The sequence below is a fragment of the Stegodyphus dumicola genome, chromosome 4, assembly GCF_044657685.1.
Source record: "Stegodyphus dumicola isolate Sdum_Otavi_A_Nest chromosome 4, ASM4465768v1".
In the NCBI taxonomy this organism is placed as follows: domain Eukaryota; kingdom Metazoa; phylum Arthropoda; class Arachnida; order Araneae; family Eresidae; genus Stegodyphus; species Stegodyphus dumicola.
Window position 1 is genome coordinate 179,215,951 of NC_140771.1, and position 24,446 is coordinate 179,240,396.

The following is a 24,446-nucleotide window of genomic DNA, read 5'->3' on the forward strand; positions in this document are numbered from 1 at the left end:
CTACCATTAATCATTGTTTCTGTAAGAAATTTTTTAATTCAGTGTTACTTTCAATTAGATAAAATTAATCATGAAAATCATTTCACAGTGCGCAATCTGGCAACACTATGGAGAGTAAGTCACAGTCAAAATTACTTCTTTTTACTCAATTATTATACACGATTACAGTAACGGATCATTGAAATAAATAACGCATTAACCAAGAACATCCCACATTTAACAGAAAGCATTCAGAAGTGTGGAATCTATACTTCTCTTTCTTAATATCAGCCCCTCCACAGAGTGTTTAGATCAGAATATTTTCAGTGCCTATTCTGCTCGATACTACACTTACACGGGCTTATACTTTATTAGATATTTGAACCCGAATACAAAAAGCATGGCAATTATTTAGTATCAGTTGTATATTATACTGTTCACAAAGACAAGGTGAAGAGAAAATGTTTTAGTAGTTCCATAGCAAATATTCTTTAAATGAGTAGTTTTCTTTAGATTGGGGATTTTTTCAAATGACTGATGCAGGAGATTCAGGTAAGGTAAGGAGAGATGACCAACAATTATGCATTAAAATTGAGACAAATATACTAGACAAGCAGAGATGACCAACAATCACACATTAAGATTGAGACTTATCGATATATATTAAGGTTCACAACGTTTTAGATACATAGTGATCACTCGTTAGATAGGACCACCATTTCCTGTGAAGGTATAGTTATTTTCATTTTTGGAGATCTTGTTCGCAGCATCAGTCAGCTTAACAAAAATGAGATATTCACTTCATTGTAAGCCGCCCTAAATATTGGTACGGAATATTTAGGGCCTAAAAATTTGAACGGAATGCAAGAAAAAATGCGTATAATTTAATATTCCGTACAAGGAAGTCATGTGGTGTACACATCACATTTTTTAAAAAAGTAATAATTTCCCTTTTTCGCATCCTGAAAAAGATAAATTTTATCATGGGTAAATGTTAAGAAAAGTTCTAACCTAAAATAAATAATAGTATTTTTTACTACCCTTCGTATTTCACAAGTCCCGTTTCTCAGGAGCAAAAACGTTTCTGCTGCTGAAGAGATATCTGATTGCCCTCGAAATCGATACAGACTTATTCAAACTTTAAGTCAAAATAAGGGTTGGTTTTGTGCCTAACTATATGAATTTACATTGGCGTGTTAGATTTAGTACAAATTAGTTTATATAGAAATGAAAATGAAATTTTAAAACCTTCAGAAGTTCATATTTCAGCCATTATCGCTAACAGTCAAACAGAGTTAGTTTTAATTCCTCTTTTGGAATTTACGTAAACGATATATGAAACGAAAGTGTTTCCTTTAAAGAAGATCTTGTCACGTAGTCTGAGGAACTGTGTAACTTTCACGTCTGTCTAAGGACATGCTGTTCCTCAGACAAGTCAAGCATGCTTTAGATTTATGAGAGACCTGATATCTCCCGAGCAATTAATGCCTTTGCTGTACCGCACTTGACAAGTTAGTGAACACGATTAAAATGTCGCCGAAGAGCTAATATTTTCTTTTACTTTCATTTATCGCCGTGTCTTCATGCGCTTGGGAAATTACGCATGCACATAGCCTTTAATGTAGGCAGTCACACCCATTTCTTAAGAATGCGGAGACTCAAACACCTGTTGAGAAGATTGAAGACTTTTCTTCTGCCCCAATAGATCACGGGATAAAATTCGGATAGCAGTCTTTGTACTTGACGTTAGATTTACAGACGTTAATTTACTTTGCGAATTCCACGAATTGGTTTCTCTTCTTCGTTAAAGTAATTCTGCCTGAAGATCTGTAATGACACTTTGGAATGGCAAGTTGTTATTCTTTTATACACGTTTGAAGGCAAAAAACATTTTAAATGTTAAAGCGAATTAATTCGAAATTATCTTTTCTTTCTATCAAAAATAGTGTGGAAAAAAGGAAAACTGATCCATTAACTTGTAAAACAACTTAACTTCAGATACTTTATAACTTTCTTACAAAGATGTATGTAGAATTTCTCAAGATGGAAACGTATTAGAGTTTCTTAGGAACAAGTGATGAAAAATAAAATATTTAATTGACATTTAATGTAATTTTTTTCCATAATGTAAATTTTGATTTTTGTACCTGTATGAATAAAGAATACACTTTCTTTCTTTTAATTCTAATTACATTCAATTAGTTAGCTAGTAAAATTAAGGTATTCGGTACTAAATTAAAAATTCGAATCCTATTTTTTTCTTTCTCAAAGTTAACTTTTATGTAGTAATATTACGCTAGGAGTTCTTTCCCTTCAAATATCACAATTCTATTAGCGGAATTTATTAGATTTTTTTTAATTTAAAATCATTTTTTACTTTATTTCCGATAGCATTTAAAGAAGAATATTTTACGTTTCTTGTTTATTTATGTAGGCAGATGTCAAAGTTTCTGGGCTCCCATGCAAAATAATTGTTTGGCAATAAATTGCTCTTTCAGATATATAGTGATAATACTAAATGAATTAATTTGAAAGTTTCATTAGAAAATTCCGTGCGTTCTATTTTAATTATTTATTGAATGATGTAATGTAGTAGTTTGTTACGAAATGTTCAAAACTGAGTATTGTTCTGTGATTAAATTTTTAAACAAAGAAGTTTTTTATCTCAAAGAAATAAAACAACACTGGGATCATGTGTATGGTAATTCGCCTCCATCCTATTTTATAGGGAATAAATATGTAAAATAATTTCACAAAGACCGACAATCCGTAGAAGATGATCTCGTGTATACTAATCACTAGAGGTGTTGATATAAAAATTTACTGCTTCTGAAAAAATATTGAGTGACAGCAGATTAAAACTCGAGAAGACAGCGCCGAAACTGGATCTATCTGAAACAATTGTTATGAATATTCTACATGATTATCTTCACAGGGAAAAATGTCTCTCTACGATGGGTACCTCAACTTATTAATTCAAAAGCAACAATTAAGGAGCTTGATCACATCCTTGCAATCCAGATTTGACTGTAAGTAATTATTTTCTGTTCCCAAAACTGAAATCTGGCCTTTGTGGAAAGAGATTAAATGATTATGATGGAAGGAAAGGAGCAATTATTTAACATTCTGAGATTCATAACAAACATTCATTTACTTTCTTAAAGGCATTGAGTTGTTCATTAAATGATGTGAAAAGTGTATCAAGATACAAGAAGACTGTACTGAGAAGCAAAGTATGAAGTTTTTTCTGTTTCTTTTGGAAATATATTAGGTCAGAAACTTTTGTATTTACTCTTAGGAGAATATTTTTAAAATAAATTTATCAATTTTTTTACTACTTTTCTTACTGAGCAATAGCTTTAATGTTTTAAATTGACAAATACCCCTGCTAATTTCTCATTCGCAAATGAATTCGTATTTTATCCTTTTCAAAATTTCCTTAATTTTATTTTCACAAATTAATTTTTAGCAAAATTTCTTTTTTTTTGTAAATATAGATACATAATTTAAAGTAAAAATTAAAATATAGTCATATTCATATACAAGAAAGTAAAACAAAAATGAAACTCCTACCACAGTGTAAACAATCACTGTATAAAATAGGTATAAGTGTTTTTTTAATTAAGTAATATAATGACAGAACCAAATTCAAGATCGAAACCAAGTGCATTTTCAAGAAGCACATTCAGACACAATAAAGTAGAATGTAAAAAAAAACAGTATAAACAACCACTCCATAAAGTCGAGAAATTAAAAATCAAATCTTCTTTAAGGAAATCTAAAAATTAAAAAAAAAATAAACGATTTTACTTTGGTGTTTCTAGAAGTGTAAAAGAAAAATAGTCTCTTTCCAAGTTAACCAATGTAGTTTAAAAAAAAATTAATCAGTATTTAGAAAAAATAATTAGGAAAAACAAATAAAATTGTGAATTATTTGTTCAACTCCGACAGGCTGAAAACGAAAAAGATAGCACGTGGCTAAAATTTAAAAACAAAAACCCCATTCATTCAGAATTGGATAGTGTTGGTTATTTGAGTATACAAAGCATTCATGGGCTATCTGCCTGCCCATGGGGGTGCTTTTGTAGAGTATTCAGCAGTCTTTAACCATTCGGCTACTGGTGGGATTCCAGACAAAACTGAGCTAAAAATAAAGTAGAATATAATACGAAGAAAAATACATACAGTACCCGCTGCTTATTAAAATCATTTCCATTCAAACATATTTCAGTTTATTAAGCGATGAGTTAATATACGGCAATTTGTGTATTGCATATCGTGATATCAGTTTTAAAATTCTTAAGTAACATAATAGCTACCAACTAATTCAATAATTAATTCTAAAAATAATAACTAAACATCATTGCTAAACTTAAACTATTTACGCAATTTTGAAATTTATTTTTAAATTTTTATGAAACGTTTTAACTACGTTCTTGATGAAGTTTCATCTCTTCTAAACAAGTATTTTATCTCTTGTTTGTTTATTGTTCAGCAACAGTTTCTCAACTCAGTTTCGCAAAATTTATGGTATCTTTTTGATCAGCATTTTTGAAATTCAATAGTTTTTTTTAGAATCTGTGGTGCTCTTCTATATTCAATTAATTCGGCATGTCATCATTTTTCTGCATCATTTTCACTATTATATAGTTCTTTTAACGTTTTCATTGTCATTTTTCACACTCGTCGTCTCAATATTGTCGTGAATTGGGACGTATTCTAAAAATTATTTTTCATAAATTACCTCAACTGTTGTCTAAAACATTAATTGTAGTTTGCAGTTACTCTGAGGCTTCTTCTACATAATAGCTATATTTTCGAAAAGAGTTTTTAATTAGTTTTAAGGGATCAACCTCCTTCAATGACTATAACACGCATTGCCTCTAGCAGAGACATTGGCTTACTTATTTCCTTCAAAGTGCTTAAATTTTCACAAAATTCGTTTTTCCACCTTAATATTCTATAACTGCATTCCAAAGATTTATAACCTAGTCTAAATGTCTGAATGTTAGAGGTTGTATTCACTGGAAGAGACACTAATGTTAGGTGAACTGCTATTATGAACACTATGAATGAACTACGAAAAGCTTTGATAGGCGAAAGATTAGATCGTATGATGAAGAGAAGCCAGAGCATATTAAGTCGGATATTCTGGCACTGAAAGAATCATTGTTTTGCTAATCTGAGTTTCATAAGCAGCAGAGGTTAGTTTAATAAACGGCGGTTTTTCTACTGATTAGTACTGTTACGAATTTTCTATATATGTAAATACTTCTAGTGAAACTATATGTAAATCGTATCACGAAAGGCGTCAGAGTGCGAAGCATCGTCGGAAAAACAGGGTTACGAAAAACTGCCAAAAGTCGACCAACTTGGCTACCATCTGTATATACTGGTATCCGATCCTGTATAATAGTAACTGGTCCGATCCCTATGTTACTTTATCCGACGTTATGTAACTGTAACTGTGTATGCCTTCCAGCAATTTCAAGAAACTGGAGGTACTGGAAATATATCGGCGGACGGGGGAGGGAAACTGTGTAAGTCGGGAGAGAGCATCCGTTTTCAGTTTAGTTCAGAAGTGAGTTCAAAGTTCTGCTCAGAGTATTGAGAGATCACTGCTCGAGCTTTCGCATTTGTGGCTTTTTGCATTGCCTTGTGTTCAACGTTTTTAGTCGTTTGAAGTGGTAACTACTGATTGTGCTTTGTCATACTGAGATTGTGCTCTGTCATACTGTACTAGTACGTTTGCGTGAAAAGTTCCAGAACTTTAACGTGTTTCTTCTTTTTTTTTTTTTTTTTTTTTTTTTTTTTTTATAAAAAAAATTTTATGAAGCTATCATCGGTTCTGTGTGCATTCAAATTATTACGAACCCGAATGCACGTAACAGTATATAGTTGACTCTGTTCCTAGAATTTGAAGGCAGTGAGCAGCTAAGTTTATTAACTGGTGAGTTTAATAAGCGGCGGGTACTGTACTGTGAAACACAATGCGTGTAAATAAAATCCTGTAACGTAGAATTATAGGTAAAATATAGAAAATACTAACTAGATCATACAAGTTAATTACAGGCATGAAATTATAAACTAAGATACCAAAATACAAAATTCGTACTGAGGACATGAATTAAATGAATTTACATATTTCGTATTGAGGGCATACTGCGCAAATTAAAAATTAAATTAAATTAAATTTTTATTTTACATATTTATATAAATTTCACTGCAATCCTGCTTTGTTTTTGACTTTAACAGAATTGAAATTTTCATTATTTTCACTGATTATTATTAGTAGTATTTAATTCATCCCTGATTTTAATACTTTCAAAAATGCAATTAATTTAGTTAAATCTCTATCTGGTCGATTTAGTGATTAGCCGAAACTTAGTAACACACTGGTATGATCTCAAATCTCGGACAAGGCAACTGCTATGTCTTTATGGGGTAGGGTACATTAAAACTCTCAGTGCGAAAGTTTTTCAAAGAGGCTGGTGATAGGGAAAAAAAATCATATCCCTTTCTGCGATATTCCGTTGATCGGAACTGGAACTCAAATGACCAGATAATACTGCCATCATTGATGCTCAAGACTTAGACACAGCGCCTTATCATCTCATTATTAAGAATGATTGTTTTCACAGCTAAGACTTGGGACTAAGAACAATCCAAATAACAGTCAGACTAAAAGGAGATTTAGATAAACAGGAATTTTTAATATAAAGGCTAACATATTTAGCATTAGCAGGTGTTGTGATGCATAATTTAAGGTCATCCACACATGTAGGAAGAGGGGGAACAAAATTGTGCTCCCTTATGCATCCACATAAGAAGTTGTCTCACGTTATTAAATCCCGATTTTTTGGTGGCCATCTTCCCAGAGACATATTCTGGTCTGTTGAAGGTTGAAGCCAATGTCGAAAGATATTTTCTTCATTACCATATTATGAAAAGATACTTTACGACTTGGAACAAAATTTCTTTCCTTACGATCAAGAATACAGAGAGCATTTTCTACCAGATTAGAGGACATATTTCTTAACTCAAGTTAAAAGCGCTCACGCGGTTTTACGTTATGAAAGTAAACGAAAGTAGAAGGATTTTCGTAAATTTGAAGACTTTTTCTGTAGAACCGTATTAAACGTTTTCTGATAAAAACGAACCCTCTTCGATTTGTAATAATTTAATGTGTCTGTTTATTTCAGGATAACTCTACACTGTTATATATATTTCATTGATCTTCATGTGCCTTCATTCGTTCTTATTAGTAAGAAATCAAAATTTCCTTGCAATTTTAGACATTTCATTTAGTTTTCAAATGCAGCAGGTAACGTTCGAAAGATAGTTATTTAACTTTTAATAAGCTTCAAAGTATAATGGTAGCAAATTCAGCATAAGTTTTCCACAGACACCATTGCAGCACGTAAATAGATTTTGCATTCCGTATTTCAAGTTTTCTTCCTGTATCAGTTCTAACAACTATACCATTTCTTTCACAATCTGAAGTCATTAGCACCTTTCAGGACAGGTGGGCTGCCAGTTGCCAGGGGTAACCACTTCTATCATTACTCAAAATCATTCGTTCCTATTATATAGCGGGGTTTTCCTCTTCTTATATATCATGCATTGCGCCTCCATCACTCCAACTGTGCGCATGCGTATAGCAACCAAATGCCCGCTGAACGGCTGCTTCTATTCTATTTTTGAGATCGATTAGAATCAAAATGTGATCTCACCCTTCAGGCGTTAGAGAATATTGAGGGTTATTATGAATCAGCAGCAATTTGTTATGACTGATAAAAAATGCCGTAATGAACTCTTTCATTTACTTAATGTAATTGGGATGTTAAATCGATTCGATATTTATTGATATTTAATCCTCATTCCATTTTCAATAACCCTTTCCCCATAGCATTTAGGAATTTCAAGAGTGGATTCTAGGCGGCCTTTGCGAGCAGATATCTTATTAAGCCTATGCACTTCAGTACGTTACGTTTTGTGTTTAGAACAAGTGCACAAGATGATTCATATAAAGCTGGTTACTATGGATTTAATATTACTTTTTTATTTGAAGGAGATTAAAGCGACAAGCAAGTTATTACACCTCAAATGTAAAGCATCTATTGGAGATTACCAACTTTATAATGAACTCTGAAAATGTCTTTCCTTTTGATATAGTTGAAACTTTCAGTGTTCCGGTTGTTCGTTAGAGCACTTTTGTACCATTACCACTATGTTTGCAGTTTGTGTTCATCTATAAATCATCCAACGCTCTAAAAGGAGAGTAGAATACACACTTTTCCTTCGGTTACCTAAATAAAGAGAACATTTACTAATATCAGTTCATAAATAATAAATATTTCGGTTTTACATAAATAACCCTACATATATATATATATATATATATATATATAGTTAAATAGTAATGTTAGATCCAATTCATTAGTAAGAAGACTTGAATTTTACACAGGAAATTAAAACATTAACTACACAAAAGTAAAAATCTAAGATATTAAGACAGAAACAAGGAAGAAAGGAATGTTGCATATATATATATATATATATAAATTAAAAAGGAAAGGTCGGAACTAAAATCAAAAATAATTATTTCTTCTTTATAAAGCCCCTAGCCAGTTCTTTCTGCAGGAAAATAGTAACCAAAAAGAGAACATTTAAAATTAAAAGAAACTTTAAATACGTAAATTAAACCGAAAATAAGACCCCCCCCCCAAAAAAAAACATGTATTAATCTCCTTTGTTTAACGCTTCAAGCAGAACTTGTCAAGTAAAAAGTCTTTTGAAGCCTTAAACCTAGTTGATATATATATATATATAAGAGAGAGAGAGCTTATGTGTGTGCGTGTGAAAACGGAAACACATTTTTTGATTATTATACTTGGATGAAATGCTAATTCACTGATCTAAATTTGATTTCTTAAATAAATCATTATTTTTAATTGCAAAGATTGGAATTTAAAATTTTAATTCTCACATACAGATAAAATAAATATAAATTCATTTTAAAACGCATTAAATTAATTAAAAATTATTATGATTAAAATTTTCATAAAATTATAATCTTCTTCGACGCAGCTTGCAAGAAGAACACGACATTTTTCGTACCACAATTAAATGCACTTTAAAACAAACAACACTACTGATAATCAGTTTGGTTGTTCTCTGAAAAGAATCTAAAGAATTATGAGCTTAATTACTATATTTTGAATATGTTTTAATTTAAACTTTATTTCCAACGCTAATTTTGTAAGTGTTCATTAAGAAGTTTGCTTTATTTATATTAAGTAGCTTAGCATGATTGTTTAGAATAAAATGCGGATTTTTTTCTTTTTTACATTCGCGTTAATTTCGCAGCAGTCTCAGCTCAGTTTTAATAGATTTTAATTAAGTTTTATTTTCCTATAGAGCTTTATGGGCACTCTGCGCACACAAAAAGAAAGGGACAGATCTATACCTTCCGTTCTATAGGGCCGACTGACAAAATTTAATTTACATTTTTCATGTCTGAAAAGCGCGACACATCAGGATAGATATACAGATACCGTTGTTCTAACATAGGTATCTTGAATCGAAATCGAAATTTTTCTGATAATCACATACCAATTTTCTCTACATAATTAGATTTTATGCCTCAAATTATGTCTAATTATTAAATTATTTAATACCTCGTGGGAAATTACCGAGAAATTTAAAAATTTATCTTGGCGCACTTTTTTCAGTTTGCACAAAGAATAATTCACTTGGCGAAATTCTTAATTTATCGAAAATAAAGGTGCATCGTTCGTTATTTCAAATAATTATAACAAAGTGCGTAAAACACATTTGGTGTTATTATCGCTTACACTGACTACCAATAAGTATTTGGACACCTGTGATAGAAAAGAAAACCTATGTTCAAAATCAATAGTTGGTAGAGTCTCCACGAGAGGTAATTACAGCAAGAACCCTCCGGCGCATACTTTCCACAAGTCTTTGTATGACAGCTAGTGGTATTTTCTTCTACTCGGCTTGGAGAAGACATAGAAGTTCCTTCATCGATTTTGCACGGGTACTGTATCCCTGAATTCGGCGATGCAACTCGTCCCAAAGGTTCTCGATAGGGTTCAGGTCTGTACTCTGGGCAGGCCAGTCCATTCGATGAACTCCATTGGCACCATACCAAGCCTTGGTTAACGTCGAAACATGACAACTGGCATTGTTAGAGTAACAGTAACCCCTGTTACTGCAGTAACAGGGGTCCAACCCGTAAAACTGCCACAACGTAGGAAGCACATTGTCATCCAAAATAGGGCAGTAGGCATCGGAATTGAGCTTACCATGAAAGGGGACATACCAGGACAAACATCCCCAGACCATAATTCCACCTCCGCTGAACTTGACTGTTGGCACAATGCATTCTGGCAGGAGACGTTCTTCAGGTAGACGCCAGACCCAGACCCTGCCATCCGAACGGTAAAGGGTGAACCTTGCTTCTTCACTCCAAAAAACCCGTTTCCACTGATCTACGGTCCAATTTCGATGTGCTTTGCACCACATTAACCGAGCAGCGCGGTTGGACTTTGTGATCAAAGGCTTATGGACAGCAGCACGACCATGAAAACCAAGCAGATGTGCTTCCTTACGGATGGTATTCATTGAAACAATACTCCCGGATGCCTGTTGAAACACCTCGCGGATGAGGGCCATCGTTGGGTGCGGTTCTTCCGAATTTCTCTGGACAGCACTCGTCGGTCTCTATCTCCCAGTTTCGCTGGTCTGCCGACTCGGGGCACATTCCGACGATCACCGCTCCTCTTCCACTTCTTAATCACATAAGCCACCGAGAAATTTAAAAATTTAATATTGGGTACTTCAGATCGCTAGATATGTCCCTTAAGGATCGGCCATATATCTGATACCCGATAGACGTACCTTAGGATCGCAGATATCTTCACTTGCATTAGGTGTCCAAATACTTATTAGTAGTCAGTGTATAACAAATATGCCAAATTTCAAAATGAGCCAATATATAAATTCACGTATATCTTTGGAAATTTTGGATGAGAAACTAAAATTTTTTACAGGCGTGCCTAAAAATACATCTTCTTTAAGGTGATGGTAAAAATTTTATTAATTTTAATATCAGAATATCTTTGGAAATTTTATAAAAATTACTAAAAAATAAGTTTTAAAAACAAATAAAAAATAGTTGCGAATTTTATTTGGATTGAACCTAAATTTCGAATTGTGAAAGAAGGAATCAAGAAAGTCCAATAAAAATAAGAAATATTAATAAATATATAGCAAATTCAATTAACATTGAAGAGCTAAAATTTTGAAAGCTTATTTTTTAAAACCTACTCGTTCGACTTTTACAAAACTTGGCATTTTAGCATAATTTGGGTAGTTGAATCGAAATATGGAAAAAATAAGCATGTAATTTCTGAAAAAGTTCGATTTTATGTTAGAATACATATGTTAGAACAATACTATATATAAATCTAATGTATATCCCAAGTTGCGCTTTCGAGACATGAAACATGCAAGTTAAATTTCATCAATCCGCTTAGTAGATGTAGATGTCCCCTTTATTTATTTATTTATTTTTATTATTTTTTTTTTTTTTTTTTTTTTGTGTTTGTGTGTGGCAAGGCGCACATATATAATATAAGGGAAACTTTCTAAACCAATCTCCAACGCTCTACCACATGATGCTGTTCCTAAAAGAGATATCTCTTGCGAATTATGAAATAAAATTCTAAATTAAATCTATTGTGCATAAAGAAAAATAAATAAATAATTAGATGAATTTCTGCTTACAAGGAAGTTATATACTTTCAGTTCAGTAAAGAGGAAATGGTATATTTTATGAAAAGAAATAAAAAGGGAAAAATTATTTAATTCTGGGAGAGAAAAGAATTTACAATCCAATGGGTATATTCCACCTAAAAATGTTTACTGGTCAAAATGATCAACTTTGACTGATAAATGAAAGAGTGATAAATGTTATTTGTATGAAAAAGATCTATTTGTTCAATTTTCAGAGTATGCCATATGTTCTTACATCATCAGTACGAGGCTACATTATGATTAATATTCACTACTGTAAGTTCTATGGCAAAATAGTGTGAAAAAGAATCTAAAAAGTGTTGACCCGTCATTGAACAATTTTCTTAAAACAGCTTATGTATTGACAGTTTTTGATGTCTTACTGACAAATATGATGGATTATTTCTCATGCTATCTTTATTGCGATTCTGTCGACGTATCGCACGGTTTTTCGCTACAAAACGACAAACAGTTGAGAATAACTAAAAAATGAGGAATTTTACTATTAAATATACTAAATGAGCAAATGTATAGTAAATATTAGGTTATCTGAACATGGCAAATAGAACGCGAGGGTTACTTGTCTTGTAAAGCTTTACTTTATTTTTCTAATAATTATTTTTAAATTTTGGAACAAGCCTTTCCTTTACATTCTAATTTCCCACCTACGTTTTCCTGTCAGAGTGAGTTTTTAGTATTACGATTTATGCAAATAAGGTAGAAACGAGTATTTAAGCTGAGGTCTGAGTTACTTTAAGTAGAACAGCGTGTTGTGTCGGCACGTTGTTGCTATTAGTTAAAGATTGCTATTCTACGGCAGTACTTAATACGTGTCTGCTAGTCCAACTCCAAATATCGTCGCTTGTGATAGCTTGATCTCTATGCGCAGGTCCAGGAGGACAGCTTATAGGCGAGGAAAGGGGCGTGACCGAAGTCACATGAGCAAGATGAATCTTCCTATTAGAAACGTAGATTCCAGGTAAAGAGCTGAAATTTCCCAAATTTCATTGGTACAAAATAAAATGCATTAGTGAAAAAGGCGCAAGATCATGTCTTGATAACAAATATAAATAAAATAAATTTTCTAAATGCAGTCGATATTTACAAAGTCTTCAGGTTTAGAATTTCAAAGCCACATGTTCCTCCCTAATCGGATGGTCAGATTTGTGCTGCTTGTAAAATCAAAGTATTTCAATAACTCTTGAGCATATAATAATAAATAAAGTACAATGCATAATGCAGGTATGGAATACATAAAGAGACGAAAATAATATATATACAGTGTACATAATCCAGTAGTTAAACCACAAGCGTGCAATATACAGATAAATGGAGGTCACGTGGGATGATCACCTTTCGAAGTCGAAGTTCTGAGAGTTGCCACTTGATATGACCAGTGCATCAGAGATAGTTTTAAAAACAATTTTAAAATATTTATTAAGTGGGAAAATTCTTGATTTTCGTTTAGGAGCAAAGCAGCAAACGGATGTAAGTATCTGTCTTCATTAAGGATCTCATAATGGAACAGTCTGAATTTATTCATTATTTCACAGGTGTAAGCACATTCGAAGAATTTTCTATTTGTAGTCCTGAGAAATTTATCCATAGTGTCTATTTTAAGATCTCTGTGAGGTAAATAACTCCGCACAACGTAGTGGGCATTTGTAATAGTTCGCAAGAAACGGTTTTGCGCTACTCGTACGTAGTATATGAATATCCTGAATATCCATATCAGTCGCTGCAGTTCAGGCAGGAGAGGCATAACTCATAATGGACCGTATGCTAGAAGTGTAGATAAGTCGTTTTCTACTCAAGTTGAGCTTCAAATATTTCCCAATTATAAGTAGAAAGGCATCTCATCACTTTATTGGCTTTATTCCTGATATGTTCGATGCGTGCTAGCAAACGCCGATGACTCTTAAATAAGGACCAACTACGAGATGATTGATTCTGTGCAGCTTCGGCTGATTATCTAACATTAATTTAAAGTCAAACAACAAAAATCAGCGTAATATTTTTCAAATCTTCACAGAACCAGTTTTGTTGGTTTTACCGAATCATCATCCTCAGCTGCAAAAGCGGAAAAGTCGAAAGCTAAATCGTTTTTGAATTAGATCTTATATCCTACATTCTGTTTCTTCTCTCTCTCTTCTTGAAAAGTTTTTAGAAAAAATTATTATTACAAATTTCAAACACTATTTAATGGAAATTCAAAGAAGCCAATAAATAAAAAATTAACCACTCTTAAATCAAATATTCATTATGCTTTGATAATATACTTTTAAGGAAAAAATACCAACTTAGGTAACACGCAATGATAAGTTACTTATCATGAAAATTCTTCCTCCTTGGGGGAAAACTCATCTCTGTCTTGCACAGAATAAAAATTTTTTAAGAGCAGCCCAAACTTCAACCGAAATTTCATGTGCTGTATTACTTATAATAGTATAGATGTGTCATTAATATCCCCTTTCCTAATATCCTATTTTGTAAAAATTTAATATGCTTGACTACCGAATCCCCATCTGTTTCAGCATTTTCAGCATTTAAATACGCAAATCAGTCATCGAGACTCAAGAGCATTTCCTATTTTTAATTAGTATTTTTTATAAGGTAAGAATTATAATAATGGAAAGTGTGTTTTAGTAAGGAAATTAATTTTATCTGAATAAGAAATTGTATTGACTTCATTTTAACCACTCCCAAAACTTAATTTTGATATTCGATATGAGTAAACTAATATTTCGTTATAGGTGGTTGCTTTTGAACCGATTATTAAAAATGGAAGATTTGCTGTGTACGCACAGAATTTCTCACACTTCTGATATTTCTTAACACCTCTGTTGTCTTTCTGGTATGTAACAATGTATTTTATGACAAATGTTCCTTAGAATATTCATATTAGACTCACGTAGCTGCCATACCCAGATTCTTGGTTTACGAGCCATTGCTAAACAACAAGGGTATCAATCATCTCTAACTTAATTTAACAATAATAGTCAAGGTTGTCCTATTTCAGTGCTCGCGTCGATAGCGTTACAACTTCCATCGTGGTCATAAACAAGATCGTTAAACTCGGATATTCCATCTTTTTCATCTGTTTAGATAATGATTTAAGGCCAACATAATCTGTTCATTAGCACGTTCTTTAACTTTGAGCGTAAGCCTTTCGGTTACGGATTTGACAGGAGGATTATGACGCACAGAAAATACGGAAATAAATGCAGCGTAGACACTTTTAAATAAAAGATGTATGGTTGTAATTTTGTTCTATAAAAAAAGGACTAGAACTGACCCAAGGTTAATTTTCAAAATCTAACTGTTGTAACCTTTCTTAATTTCAAGCGATTTGACAAGAAGAGAAGGGGATGGGCTATCAATTAGTTTTCTTTTATGATTTCTAAGGAAGTTAGCTGTATTCATTTAGCAATATAACAGATTTATTCATTAAAACTGTCCCCTCTTTTCTTCTGAATATTTTCTAAACATTAATCGGATTTTTAATCTTAACATCTTTTTAACTTTAATTCTCTTAAAACATTGTTTTGCTAATTAAATTGCCTATAGCTCATTGAATTTCGTAAATCTGAAGAACTTCAGTACATGGAATGTGATCGCGCCCTATACCTTAAAACCCTCTGTTTCTTACTCAACGAAAATAAATATAGGTAAAGCGACAACAAGGCATTCAAAGTTATCTGAAAAAAGCTCAAGAAAACTTTTAGAATACCTAAAAAAACTAAAGCGCAAGAGCACTTTATTGAACTTTCTTATCTGAATTCAAACAGACCATGTTTTTTAACTATTATAATAATGTTACTGTCTTTTCGTTAAGCTTTCAAAATGTGCATTTAGACAGCAGGTTTCTTAGAATAAGATATAAATTTAAAATATATGCTGTTTAAAATGGCTTTTTTCAAGTAATGTTAGATTCTTTATGAGATATATAAAATAATAAAAACATACCTATTTCAATAGAAATTAACGGAGAAACAAAATCTTAGAAATGATTTTTTTTTCTGAATTCTCTCTTATCCGGTTGACTTATCCTGTGATATTCAGCACAAACCATTGGTGGTTAGGACAGTGATTCGATCTTTGGGCGAATTTTCCCTCTTTCACGAATCTTAGGGGATTTTTTGAGATACCGCGAATATTAAATTCTTTTGCAGAATATACCAGCGACGTTTCAGATATGTGCTATTATTTTTAATTTCTATTTTAATTGTTAGAATGTTTTTTATGTTTAAATAACTGTGTCTGCCACTGAAATTTTTGTGAAAGTAATATTATTCCAACATTCAAAGTAGAAAGTGAATTCAAATTAATTCAAATTTACTAGCTTTCTGATATACCAGAACAGGTCGTTTTTCAAAGTTACGTAATACAGTCCTTGCTTTCTTACATAGAAAAGCAATTTCTATGAAGAATATTCTTTCTTCTAAATTTAAAAACATATTACGTTATGAAGAAATTTGCGTATTTAAGATGCAATATATTCCATCGCCACCTAGTTAAATGAAAATCTTAATTTCATGCTACAGTGTTAACTACATTAATAATATTCATTGCTTAAACATTCATACTAACTTTCGTTATGACATGTAGCTGGTATTTTACTTTTTCGCTGTTATTAGAGCTAACTCTTAACTGCCAAGAATTTTTTTAAAGTATTATTAGTGTAAATTCTAGACAGCGAATTTTTACGAATTACTTTTGCGAATATTGCCTTTTTTTCTTATAAATGTACTCCTGTAGTGATCGTCAATTAAAACTGATCAAACGTGGTAATACCATAAAGCTAAAATTACATTCTTTGTCTCCATAATTAATTTTGAGTATCATTAAAAAGGCAATTGGGTACTTAAGTATTATTCTGTTGACCGGCCAAGTAGCACGATTTATCGCCAATTATGGATGACTCACTTCCTTTAGACTTCTGCAGTAACGATTCGTGATTAGCGACCGTTGCTGAAATTTCCACCAACGGTTAACGGGATAATACGTAAGTACCGGCAGTTGTAATATCGAAATTATTTTATTTCGCTTCATTTTGGATTAAATTTGGTAATCCTCGAAGTTTAAATACTTGTCATAAATTTTAACATTTCCAGATATCCATCATGATTTAAAAACTCTTTTTGCTCAAAAGAAAGTTAATTCTTGAGAGAAAATACAGCAAAAAACATATCCAATTTTTTGTATTGTGTTAAGAGAGCCAGATCACGCATTCATAATGAGAATGATAGTAAAATGAATGGAATAAAATAAGAGAATTACACAGTCTTTAATAAGTATACCAATGAACGGTAGTTTGGCTAATATTATTCTATGTAACAATATATTAGGAGGCATATCGTTGTTTCATAACTTTCAAGTTAAAAATAAGATTTAGCTATTTTTAACACTTTGAAGAGGTATTAATATTTTCAGTTTGGGATAAATTTCAAAAAAAAAAAAAAAAAAAAACACGAGAAAAACTTGTTGCTAAACAACGAGGCATGGAATCTTTAATATTTTTAAGAGCTTTGCTCACCACTGTAAAAAAGAGAATGACGTAAAAAGTTATTTTATCATAGCATTTTGTAACAAATATTTTTTCATGCCATAAATAAAATAAATAAATTACGCTGTCGTGCCCTGTAATGTGTTACTAATACCCCAAATTTATTAAATATTAAAAAACAAATAGAGCAATAATTATCGAAAAAAATTTCGTTACAAGTTCATCATGGTTTCATTCGGTGGCAAATCATTATTCACATTCACTAATATTTAGAGTAGAGCAGTGGGGGATCCATATGGAAGACTGTCAGGAAGGAAGGAAAAAATAAATAAGTAAATAATAAAATTACAAATTGAAAAAAAAAAAAAAATTAAAAGGTTTCAGATTTTAAATTACGTCTAAAGGGGCGTTTTTTTAACGTTTCGTGTGTTACCTTAATTTATTAAATATCATGTTCTTTGCACTTAAACCATAAAATTTAGTTCAACAGCAATGTCGCAAAATAATTTTAAAATGAGCATATCTTTAGAATTTCAGCTGCACAGTTCCGCGCGCTGGAGATAAAAAGGTATTTTTCCCCCGTAGAGTGTTGCCATTGATCGCTTTTAAATATGAGTTTGCTAATAAAAAATTCGTTAAAGTTTTACAAAATAGTAAATCGATAATAAAACAAATTCCAAACTTCCATGGGCTTTCAGATGGCCATATTCGCAGTAGGATTACGTCATTCAAAATTGGATGGCTCTAGACACTGTTGTTTTATTACAATGCGAGAAACATACATACATTTATGCTACAGTAGTCGTCTCGAGTTTTGGTATTGTTCAAAAACAGCACAGGGGGGGGGTCTGCCGTAGGAAATCACTAGCTTGGCATGATACTACTTTTAGTACTTTCCCTGAGCAAAAAATTTACCCGCTCTCATAATTTCTTTACACTTCCTGGAGAACAAGCCTTTCACATGTGGATAGGGGCCTTTGTTTTTTTAAACGTCTCAACCTGTGTCCAAAGCTCGTGTCCGAAGGAAGGACAGGTCTGCATTCAGAAGTTAGAAGCGATTTTAAGGTATATTTATTATTAAAATAAAATTTGTGTTCTGAAATTGTGGTTCAGAAGAGAGAAGTGATGAAGTCTTTTTATTTAGAGGCGTTCCGGCTAAAATTATGATGTATCTCAAAAACAGAGAAATACCGGAGCCGACCCAATTAAATTCTGGTTTCGAGGATGTTGCACTAAAATGTTTAGAAAAAAGAATTTCTTTTCTCATGCATGGAAACTGACGAATTAATTTCTCTTAGTCAATTTATCTCTAAAAGAAGCATTTCCCCCTTAAAATAATTACCACTACACTAAAGAATTAAACACGAGGAATCCTTTCAACCTTGTTGATATATGTATGCATTATTGTAAATCTAAATTATTTGATACATATATGATCTGTTTGAAAGCAACAACAACAACAAAAAAAAAAAAAAAAATCGAGATATCTCAGTCATGAATTTCATAGATCCTGCTCTTCAGCTCACTTTTGAACTCAAAGTATCTATTCGCTTCCTTCCTTCGATGTCCTGATCACATGTTAAGTCCAGTTTGAAAGTATGTATCGTAAATTTTCATCAGTTTCGTAAATTTCATTACTGTGTATCGTAAATTTCATTACTTGGTATCGTGAATTTTCATCAGTTTTCTCTTCCCCAGACCCTTTAAGTGTTATCATTCTGCTGAATAAAAGCTGACTTCTTTTCTTTATTTCCTATTCATTAGTTTGCCGTGCACTCAAAGGATGATTTTTCAAATTAACTCATGATTTGCCAGTTTGATTTTGTAAGGATTATGTTAATTTTATGAACAGTTAAATTTTAAATTTTCCTTTCCTGTCGATTCTTAACTTCAACTTACTACTTCCGGCCAGAACGTAGTTTTAGAATCACGTCTGAATATATAATGAGGAAGAGCGGTATTTAACCGCGAAGTTCTTCGGTCTTAGTGAGAGAGTTACCAGGCATCCTGTCCGCACGCGTCCGCCTTTTTAGGTTATTCTCTCGTAAGCTATTATTATGCTCGGCCGTACTTTAGGCCCTTGATAGCTTCGCAGTCAATTAGCGTTAAGGGGCCAACTCGGTTAGAATCTTGATAGCTTCGGCTATATCTCTCTAGTTTAGATTAGTTTTAGTTTACTTCTAAACCTTTTAAGTTCAAGTCCAAGTGTCCTCTCAAATTTCCTCTCAAAATTAGATGCAAGAAACATAAATATACATATCAAATATATTTTATAATACTCATATTTTTTATGTATAATGTTATATTTTTCAGACATTTAACAAATAAACTGTAAATATAATTTTCTTATTCGAACTTATTAATTAGGCATTTTATTTTGCTTTTAATCTGGCAGAATCATTGCTTCTATGTGTTGACAAGTTTTGTGTCAGTTTAATGATTTTATGCTTTGCTGATTTTTTACGTTTAATTTTTGTAATATATATATTTTGTTACAAAAATGTTTTATCCTAAATAAATAAAATGTACGCCTATAGGTTATTTCAATTTAAATAAATAAATGCTTTATATAAAACTTTTGTATGCATCAGCCTCTAAATGATAACTTCTGTATTACGCCCATTAGAGGGCTAAGAATTCCTTTCTTTCTACAGATTCATTAGATAAAGTAAATATTTGCATAATATTCGCCTTGCAAAATATGAGATTCTGTCCTTTGAAGTTAATTATAACCGAATTCATTGCAATTTACATTATGAATACATAAAATATGGTCTAGATTATACAACAGATATTTTAAATTTACAGAGTTTTGCCTCTGGATTACAGATTTAAAGGTTTTTAGATTTTACAGAATACAGATTACAGGATATTAAACTGAAATATCTGAGTTATGAGATTATGGAAATGTATGAAATGTCTTTGTGTAATTACGATCGATAAAGTAATAGAAGAAACTCTCACCTCGCCAGCTGAAGAGATTGCCTCTGTGAAGATAAATTTAAAATGAATTAAGACGTGTTTTTTTTTCTTTTTTTTTTTCTTTTCTTTTTTTTTTTTTTTTTTTTTTTTTTTTCTTCCAAATAATGAATTGAGGGTAGGCAATGAAAATAATAATAATAAAAAAAAACTCTCGAAGTCTCAGTCATATATTAAAGCATATCATATATAAAAGCAAAAGAGTGGTAAAATTCTGGCGTGATATAAGAAACGATTAGAAAAATTTAAATGTAGCAAGTAGTGTGTTCAAAATAAAATCAAGTAGAAGAAAATATTGTAGGATTTTTATTTTAAGAGCGTACTATTTTAAGGAGAATGGCTCTTATTTACGTTAGAGCCCAGTGAAGCCACTCTTTACCAGGATTTGACCTCACGTCAAGCTTGCTGTATTCAGTGATTTTATTGTTCAGCAGCCAGCTGTATTTTCGAAACATTTGTAATTCTGTAATTCAACGCAGTTCGTTGATTGCAGTTGGTGTAAAATAGTTTATAACTGTGATCAATTCTTAATTGCACTTCATCTGCACTATAATGCAAACTATAATCAATTTATGTATTATTATGATGTAGTTTGCAACAAGCTAAAATGACTAAAATATAACGCTTCTCTCCGTATAAAAATGACTTCCTGAATTTCTTATATTCTGATCTAATTTTTCAAGCATTAAATTTTCATCATTTCTATTAACCATTATAGTAGATCAAAGAGGTTATTTTGAAGCACGATTTTACGTTAATTCACTTTAAATACTTTGTTTAGTCCCACCAGCGGCCGAGCGGTTAAAGCCGCTGAACACTGGTGCTTCGTTCCGGGGTTAGAGTCCCGGCGAACGGGCTGGATGCATGGGCGTTTTCGTGGTTTTCCTCATGTCTAACGTGTATACGAGCCAGTTTCCCTTAAAAAGACCGGCCCACCACCGGCCGAGCGGTAAAGTCGCTGAACACTGGTAGTTCGGTTAGAGGCTCGAATCCCGCGAACGGGCTAGCTGCACGGGCGTTTTCGTGGTTTTCCCTATGTGTAACGTGTATACGAGCCAGTTTCCTTTAGAAAGTCCTCCACGAAGGCATCCCTCCCCTTAGGCAGATAGCCCTCGTGTGCTTTGCCATAATTAAATACACACTACACCCTTAAAAAGACCTCCACGGGGCATTCATCTCTTTTCGTGTAGTGCCTAAGGGCGGGGCACGTAATAAGCAAAAAAAAGAAAAAAAGAATGCTTTGTTTAATTTTTCGTTTGAGAGTGTTGTCTTTCGGCAAAATTGTAAGATTTATCTATCCGATTTAATCGATCTTTAATTGATTAATAAACTGTCTAAAAACAATAAATGTAGTTAGATTTATTGTTATGAGTATTATCCTTTACTTTTTTAATCTGAATGATTTAAATAAAAATGTATTTGATTCATGATCTATGTTATTAAATACTTTTGTAGACAAACATTGCATATTTTTTCTGTCTTCAACTATTCAGAATATATATGTGAGATTTAAACTAACATGGGAAGATTAACGTCCCATCTTAATTTAAATGTATATTCACTAGTATCCTATAAAATTTTACGCGGTTCCACCTGAGCCATCTCTACTGATAAATCACATAAACTTCAAAAGGCCGCCCAAATGGGACAATGGTTTATGACGAAATGTACAGGCGCGGTAAGATGGCTTCCCCCACAAAGCAGTTTCAGGGTTGCCATAAAATGGCAAAAGAAGGAAAAATTGCCACATTTGGCGAAAAATCGGTCATTTGGCGATATTTGGCGACAAAATTGGCAATATACCATGGACGGATGGAGAACCTTCTGGAACGAATTCTTACCGGTTTATTCCAGAATGTTCTCGACAGAAGCCGAAAGCTATATAAACTCTGCTGGTCCGCAGTCAGTCAGTGTGTGTGCCTCGTCTAGCGTCTAGCTAGTCAGTCATTGAGCGAGTGTCTCGAAGTCTAGCGCCGAGTTGGTCGTCGAGTGCATCGAGAGAGTCTTTTAGTGCATCGCGAATTAGTGCATCGTCGAGTTTTGTCTTAGACTATGCTGAGTCGAGAGCTATACTCTTGTGTATAGTCGAGTGCATCGCGTGGAGAGTCTTGAGAGTACGTGGATTTCCGAGAACGACCAAACAGAGTTGGGAGCTGTACTCTAGTGCTATGCCGTGAAGCTGTCTCCACCGTGATAGCCTGATAACCTAGAGGCTGTGTCGCTGATCGTGTCAGCGTGTTTATACTAGATCTTCGACGACTGTAAAAGTGTTTTGGAGCTGTCCTGATTAATATTGGTAAATAAAGTGTGTTTCGATACTTCATCAAGTGTCGTCGTTATTCACTCCAAATCTACGAACCCCGTACGAACGTGAAGGAAAAAAATAACGTAAACCAAATTTTGCAAAATTTTATATCTAGGTATAATTTGAATTGTAGAATCGAAATGTGGGAAAAAAAATTGGTATGCTATTTCAGAAAAAGTCCGATTTTGTGTCAAAATACCTCTTTGAGCATATAACATATAAATCTAATATATATCCTAAGTCGTGCTTTCGAAACATGAAAAACGCAATTTGAATTTTGTCACTCGGCGCAGTAGAACGGGAGGTACAGAACTGTCCCATTTTTTTTTTTTTTCGCAGTGTACTCTTAAATAAAGAAGCCGAAGCTTCGTTGCTCAAAACACGGTATTGCGATGAAACTTAATTCCATTTGCATTGGAATATGCACCAGACGATATGATTTCATATATTTCTTCTACAAAAGGTGTATTCCATCCTGATCGGTGTAGCGGTTAGCAATGCTTCCTACTGTCTATTTGGGCTTGGATTCGGATTCAGGATGAAGCTGTGATGTTTGCAAATGCATGGTGTCTGTGCATTATGGCTGAAAGCAGCAATAGCCCAAACAGTAATCCAAAGCCGAAGTTCTTTTTGAGGAGTCTTATAACAAGGGAACAGGAGTGTCAGACTAGTAACCGTTACCCTAAGTGTTCTCCATCAAAATTGGGTCGGAGTTGTACAGCTGCTGGTGGCTGTGTTGGAGAGACCAATGATTTTCATTGGTGAAATTCTGCTGCCCACTTCTTACTGTTTTGTTCACTGTGAGCATATTACATCTTCTAACAGCCAAAATCAGTTCTACACACGTGTCATATATATATGTGTGTCTGTATAGAATGGCATCGTCCACAATAATTAGATGATTCGACCAACTGTGAACAGAAACTTTTGCTTTCCGATGCTACGGCGCAGACGATTGCGCCATTAAGACGATGACGCTATTCAAAGATGGTTGCATGTAAAAGACGGTTACTTCTCTTCATCCGTAAATAATCTCATCTTTTCCCATTCACGCATGTAATTATTTTGTAGCTTCTAGCAACTATTCATGCTTCCATTAAATTTTCGAGTTTTCCATAAATCGGATTAGTTATTTCAGTAATACCGATTAGTTAATTTAGTTATACAGTAAATACCGATCCTACATATATATATATATATATATACTCATCTTTACTAGGTGCTGTTACTAGGAATTCTTGAAAATTAAGAAGATAATGCTTAAATTACTCTTCAGTTTTTTGTACCTTCTTTTTATGCATTAGGGAACAATGAAGTGCTGCAAATAACAGTTTTGAAGACATAATAGAATGCTGTTATATAGATAACAGCAGATAATGAGAAATAGATAAACTACAGTATAGCTTAATATACGTTTCAGTGCCATAAATTGATGATCACAAATTAAATAATTCCGTTTTGGATTCTTTGTTTGAGCAAAACAAGTTCTCCTCACGGAGCATATAAATAACTCACGTCAAAAGAGCCCTCGTCTGAAGCCCATCATTAAAGCGATTATGAATTTCTATGATAATTGCACTGAATGAAATGCCTTTAAAATAACGAAGTCTAGAAGATCTAACCCACTTTAAAACTTCTACATGAACACTTTATTTGCGTACATAGTGATTGGAACTATAATTATATAGTCTAAAGCATAACTATAAGCAGTTCGTAGTCATTCTCTCCTGGTTATAACACTCGTAATCAATGCTTTTGGCAAACTGTGTTATCTGATATATGCGACTTTATCCTAACCTTGAACATGAGACTCATAAAGTTAAGAGCATTTCTCGTATACCATTTAGAAGCCAT